At 38.4% G+C, this 6,000-nt stretch overlaps 1 protein-coding gene across 1 annotated transcript in view; it reads right to left on the bottom strand.

Moving 5' to 3' along the window:
* The window catches only part of LOC139556250 (protein 4.1-like), a 106,944-nt gene extending 101,339 nt beyond the window's left edge, over positions 1-5,605 (bottom strand). Inside the window, exons 1-2 of the mRNA XM_071369958.1 lie at positions 5,429-5,605; positions 3,681-3,850 (exon numbers count right to left, since the gene is read on the bottom strand). The gene's annotated coding sequence lies outside the window, so the exon portion shown is untranslated. The remainder of the gene's footprint in view (positions 1-3,680; positions 3,851-5,428) is intronic.
* Positions 5,606-6,000: the final 395 nt, after the last annotated feature.

A 6,000-nucleotide genomic window follows, 5' to 3' on the forward strand; every position in this document is an offset into this window, starting at 1 on the left:
GTAGTATCCAATGATATTTGGTTGGAAATATTGCCTTTCAGTTTCATTTGGAAATCAATGTGGAGCAGAAACAACACAGGATCATTTATCTGAACAGACTAAACATTATTTTATTTTTTAAATAGGCCCAATTTAGTATCACAGAGTCATGTGTTCCAAGTTCAACAACAGCAGCATCAGATGACTTGTAAAATGTAAAATGTAATGACTTACAGTACCAGTCAAAAGTCTGGACACACTCACTGATTCAAGGGTTTTTCTTTATTTATGCTATTTTATACATTGTGGAATAATAGTTTGGACATCCAAACTATGAAATAACACATATGGAATCATGTAGTAACCAAAAAAGTGTTCAACAAATCAAATATATTTTATAATTGAGATTCTTCAAAGTAGCCACCCTTTGCCTTGATGACAGCTTTGCACACTCTTGGGTCTCTCAACCAGCTTCATGAGGTAGTCACTTATATTTCAATTAACAGGTGTGTCTTGTTAAAAGTTAATGCGTTTTAGCCAATCAGTTGCGTTGTGACAAGGTAGGGTTGGTATACAAAAGATAGCCCTATTTTGTAAAATACCAAGTCCATATTATGACAAGAACAGCTCAAATAAGCAAAGAGAAATGACAGTCCATTATTACTTTAAGACATGAAGGTCAGTCAATCCGGAATATTTCGAGAACTTTTTAAGTTTCTTCAATTGCAGTCGCAAAAACCATCAAGCGCTATGATAAAACTGGCTCTCATGAGGACCGCCACAGGAAAGGAAGGCCCAGAGTTACCTCTGATGCAGAGGATAAGTTCATTAGTTACCAGCCTCAGAAATCGGCAATTAACTGCACCCCCGATTGCAGCCCAAATAAATGCTTCAGAGTTCAAGTAACAGACACATCTCAACATCAACTGTTCAGAGGAGATTGCGTGAATCAGGCCCTCATGGTCAAATTGCTGCAAAGAAACCTCTACTAAAGGACAACAATAATAATAAGAGACTTGCTTGGAACAAGAAACATGAGCAATGGACATTAGACAGGTGGAAATCTATCCTTTGGTCTGATGTGTCTTTGTGAGAGGCAGAGTAGGGAAACGTACGATCTCCGTAAGTTTGGTTCCCACCGTGAACCAAATGGAAGAGGAGGTGCGATGGTGCTTTGCTGGTGACACTGTCTGTGATTTATTTAGAATTCAAGGCACACTTAACCAGCATGGCTACCACAGCATTCTGCAGCAATACGCCATCCCATCTGGTTTGCGCTTAGTGGGACTCTCATTTGTTTTTCAACAGGACGATGATCCAAAACACACCTCCAGGCTGTGTAAGGGCTATTTGACCAAGAAGGAGAGTGATGGAGTGCTGCATCAGATGACCTGGCCTCCACAATCACCCAACCTCAATGCAATTGAGATGGTTTGGGATGAGTTGGACTGCAGAGTGAAGGAAAAGCAGCCAACAAGTGCTCAGCATATGTGGGAACCCCTTCAAGGCAGTTGGAAAAGCATTCCTCATGAAGCTGGTTGAGAGAATGCTAAGAGTGTGCAAAGCTGTCATTAAGGCAAAGGGTGGCTATTTGAAGAATCTCAAATATAAAATATATTTTGATTTGTTGAACACTTTTTTGGTTACTACATGATTCCATATGTGTTATTTCATAGTTTTGATGTTCACTACTATTCTACAATGTAGAAAATAGTACAAATAAAGAAAAACCCTTGAATGAGTAGGTGTCCAAACTTTTGACTGGTATTGTATATCAACAGCTTTACTTGCGAAAACAAATAAAGAATGGACCACCTTGCTGCAGGGTAGTGCAGCAGCACACACAAAACAACCATTAGCACTTTCACTTGCCATCAAATATCCATTACAGAGCAGATATTCGGTTGCGGGCACTGAGGATCAATAGATGCCATTAAAGTCTAGGAGGTTGAGCGTTCATTATTAATGCATTGATTGCCTCTTATTGTATGTTTGTAGCCAAATGGATCGATGGCCTTGTCTTTGTTTATAACCTTGACATGCTAGTACTTACTGCACAAGGTACATTAAGTTACTTACGAGTACATTGCCACTGTGTTGTACCAATTAACAGGACTGTGCTACAGAGGTCTAAAGGGACACTCACAACACTGTCATGTGATAGGGTCATATGTCAAAAGGCCTTCTTAAACATCAAACCATGATGAAACCAAAACCAACATCTTAATTTCAGCCAACCAAATAATACATAAAATAGACTGAGGGATCACATTTTAAATATGTATTTTGTCAGAAGGTTTTGAAAGGTAAATATCAAATAGGATTAAAGCACAAATGTAAAACAAAAGTCTGTCTTTCTTCACACATCAAAGTAAAAGTAACATCCAACTCACCAGCAGAAGATGAACATAATCACAGTTGAGGCACATCCACCGATTCATTCCAAGAGATCCAGATGCAAAATAAAAGCAAAGGGAGAATTAGGCCTATAATTAATTTCATAGTTTCATATGCTTTCAGAGGTTGTGCAACATAAGATCACACCCATATACTGTAGACTTTAAAATGAGAAGTAAGTGAGAAATGATGTACCTCAATTGTGTTTTTCCTGTTTAAGCCACAAATGATCAATTACAGATTACAGACATAAATCCTAGTTCCAGTTGATTAGCATGATATGTGCTGTGATACTACCAGGGAATCAAACTGTCCTCTGTTACCGTCCCAGGATTGTTGTTTCTAATCAAATCCCGAAACATGGTGACAGATTTACCCCAAGGGATTAGTTAGAAGAATTATCACAATCCACCAACTGGCCTGTAGATATCAAATGCATAAAAAAACGAGTGTATTAACAGATACCCTAGCTGCTTACTCTTTGACAGCAAAGAGGTTGCTCTAGGTTAATAACATCCCCGGCGGTAGAAGAGCTAGGTCAGGTTCGCCTTCGATGCGGCAAATTCCAGTACATCTAGGTCTCCTTATTGCGGACCAATGAGGAGGGCTAGCGTTAAAGGAAACAGTGCATTAAGAGGGAGAGAGACAAAGTACTTGGAGCAGTAACTCTGTCACACTGTGTGCACGTAAATCCTGTTGATGCTATCATGGGGCAGAGTCTTGAACACAGCCAGCCTGGTTAAAAAGATTACTTTATAAGGCAGTGTGTTTGACTGATGATTGAGTTGACAGCAACTGCTCTCTTCATAACCTTTTCATGCAATAGCCTCTCTGTAATGTTATAAATGGATTCCATGATGCAGGATGACTTTGCGGTGTACAGGTGCCTGACAGTGGAGCCGATTGAATGTCTCAAATGCCATGAATTGTAATCCTCCACTTTATAATCTGTTTTATGACTGCACGCACATGCCTTTAATGACTGACATTCAGTACATACCACAATCAATTACACATCTTTGAGATGATTATGTACATTTCAAGAATATTTCAGTGTAAGAAGAGGTCTTTTGATTTTTGTGAAACACATACACGGCTACAATTTACATGTAAAACATCTTAAAATGGCGGTTCTATGAATGATAGCTGTTGTATAACATTGCACCCCAATTTTCATTATTCTATTTACTATGAAAAATTCAATCACAAAACATGCTCTGTAACCAGAGCCAAAGTTCATGTGGTACACATATCCTGGAGGAAGGAACTGTGAGCAAATATAGGCGTTTCAGATTCTCACTCACCTCAGAGATTGTGTACTTAAATTGACATAGGCACCAAGAGATACGATGGGGAGATAGGTTGAACGCCGGGAGTGTCTGTCTGCTGCTGTTCAGTTAAAGAACGAGTCGCCAAACTGGTCCTGCTATTACACCTGTTCCCTTTTTGTGATAGCAGGTATCTCCCCCACAATCTGAAACCAAATCCAGTGGTGTACAGTTACAAAACACAAACAAAGGCATTAACGATAGAAGGAAGAACATACATGAGCCTTTTTTTCAAGGCATTGTTTGTTTCTGCAAACAATACAGGTGTTACCTGGGGAGAGGATGGTGAACAAGGAAGAAGTATTGTGGTGTACTTTTAAAAGATTGTATGGAAATGTAACATTAATTAAACTTATGTAATATTTCAATACTGTATAAGCTCAATGTTGCATAATGACAAACTACTGGCTTGTTTAGAGATATGCCCTTCACTTCAACGTGTGTGACTTCTGTCTTTATTACAGGATGGTGTATATTATGTATTGATTTAATCAGTCTTTTCCTGACAGTTATTTAAATACACGAAGAAAGGCGACATACAGTTATAAGAACTCTATTCTATCTAGTTTGTATCTCGTTTGTTCTAGGGCTGGGTTGGGGTTGTACACTAGGCCATCTACACAGCATGTGTGCGTTACCATGTCCTGAGGTCATCCGTTACAAGAATGGGTGTGGCCTAGTCTAATTGAGGTTAACAGGGCATAAACTGATACTATCACCACCTGCTGCTGGCTATTTGTTTTCAGGAAGTACCAGTACTCAAGCACAGAAAAGTGATTGACAACTTTCAAAAATTTGTGAGAAATTAGTGCTCTGAATTTAGCTGACCTTGTCTATACAATATTGTAATCACCTCACCCCATTATCATTTAGCTATTTTATCAGTTAACAGAAACACTGTGTTTCAGTTTCAGTAACAGTGTCAAAGCACAGTGAAGGTTAACGCTTGATCATGAATCAGTTCCATTAAATTACACATCAGTCTTTTGTACGGGTTTTTGTTCAGATCCCTGCTGCTCGGTCTGAACATTAACACGCATCTCTTGCGGTACGGATTTGGACGCTTAAGGTCCTAATCTTTCATACCAGAGAGAAATAATTTCCAAAAAACAAAACGTTAAATTGATACACACCTTTATAGGGTTAATGTTCCCACGAGGCCATATCTCCATGTTACATTACGTGTTTACAGTAGACAGAAGGACCACCTGTTATTACATGCACCCCGAAAACATGTATTGTATGTAATGGACGAAGGCTGCCAGAAACGTGTTGTCAATGAAAAAAAACTCGGCTTCAGTGATAAAGCCGGTTAAAACTATATATATATATATACATACTAGTTGACAACAGGAGTGCTGTTTTGAAGCAACTGCGCCTCCATCTTGGCACTCCCTCGCCGTTGTAATAAAAAAGTTATAGAAATGCATTTACTAATGTCTACATTTGTTTTTGCCACGTTCATTCTATTACAGACGCCTTAATGCTTACTTTTAAATTATATTATGTGAGCTAAATATACTAATTTAAATAAAAAAATATATAGAAAAACATTTTCATTAAGGTATACTTTTTTGAAAGTACTAATGTTACTGTCCCCACTACAACAACAAAAATACTTGAAAACATGTAATTTTGTCCTTGAAACATTTAAATGAAATACTGTAGAATTCCATTCATTCCTATGGAGGACTGATTTTCTGAGGATTGCCAATGTAGCCTACCTGTAACGGTTTTCTTCTGTGGAAGAAGGAGAGGACCAAAGCGCAGCGTGATTAGTGTTCATCATGTTTAATAAAAGACAATAAACTGAACACTTCCAAAATACAAAACAACAAACGTGAAAACCGAAACAGTTCTATCTGGTGCAGACACACAAAGACTGAAGACAACCACCCACCAAAACCCAACAGAAAATAGGCTACCTAAATATGGTTCCCAATCAGAGACAATGACTAACACCTGCCTCTGATTGAGAACCATATCAGGCCAAACAAGAAACCCCACATAGAAACAGAAAAACTAGACTATACCCACCCAACTCACGCCCTGACCACACTAAAACAAAGAAAATACAAAAGAACTATGGTCAGAACGTGACACTACCGTTGGCTTCAAAGCCAATACATAGCATTAGTAATCCAGGGTTTCTATAAATCTTTGTTTAAAACTCTACAGTAATTGTGCATTTTGCATTTGTGAAATTATTTTGGCGTGATATGGAAGTTGTGGGCTTTATATTTCTAGAACCGTATTGCAATTGAGAATCGATTCACATTTAGATTGAGTATTTGGC

This window comes from Salvelinus alpinus, chromosome 27 (genome assembly GCF_045679555.1).
Source record: "Salvelinus alpinus chromosome 27, SLU_Salpinus.1, whole genome shotgun sequence".
In the NCBI taxonomy this organism is placed as follows: domain Eukaryota; kingdom Metazoa; phylum Chordata; class Actinopteri; order Salmoniformes; family Salmonidae; genus Salvelinus; species Salvelinus alpinus.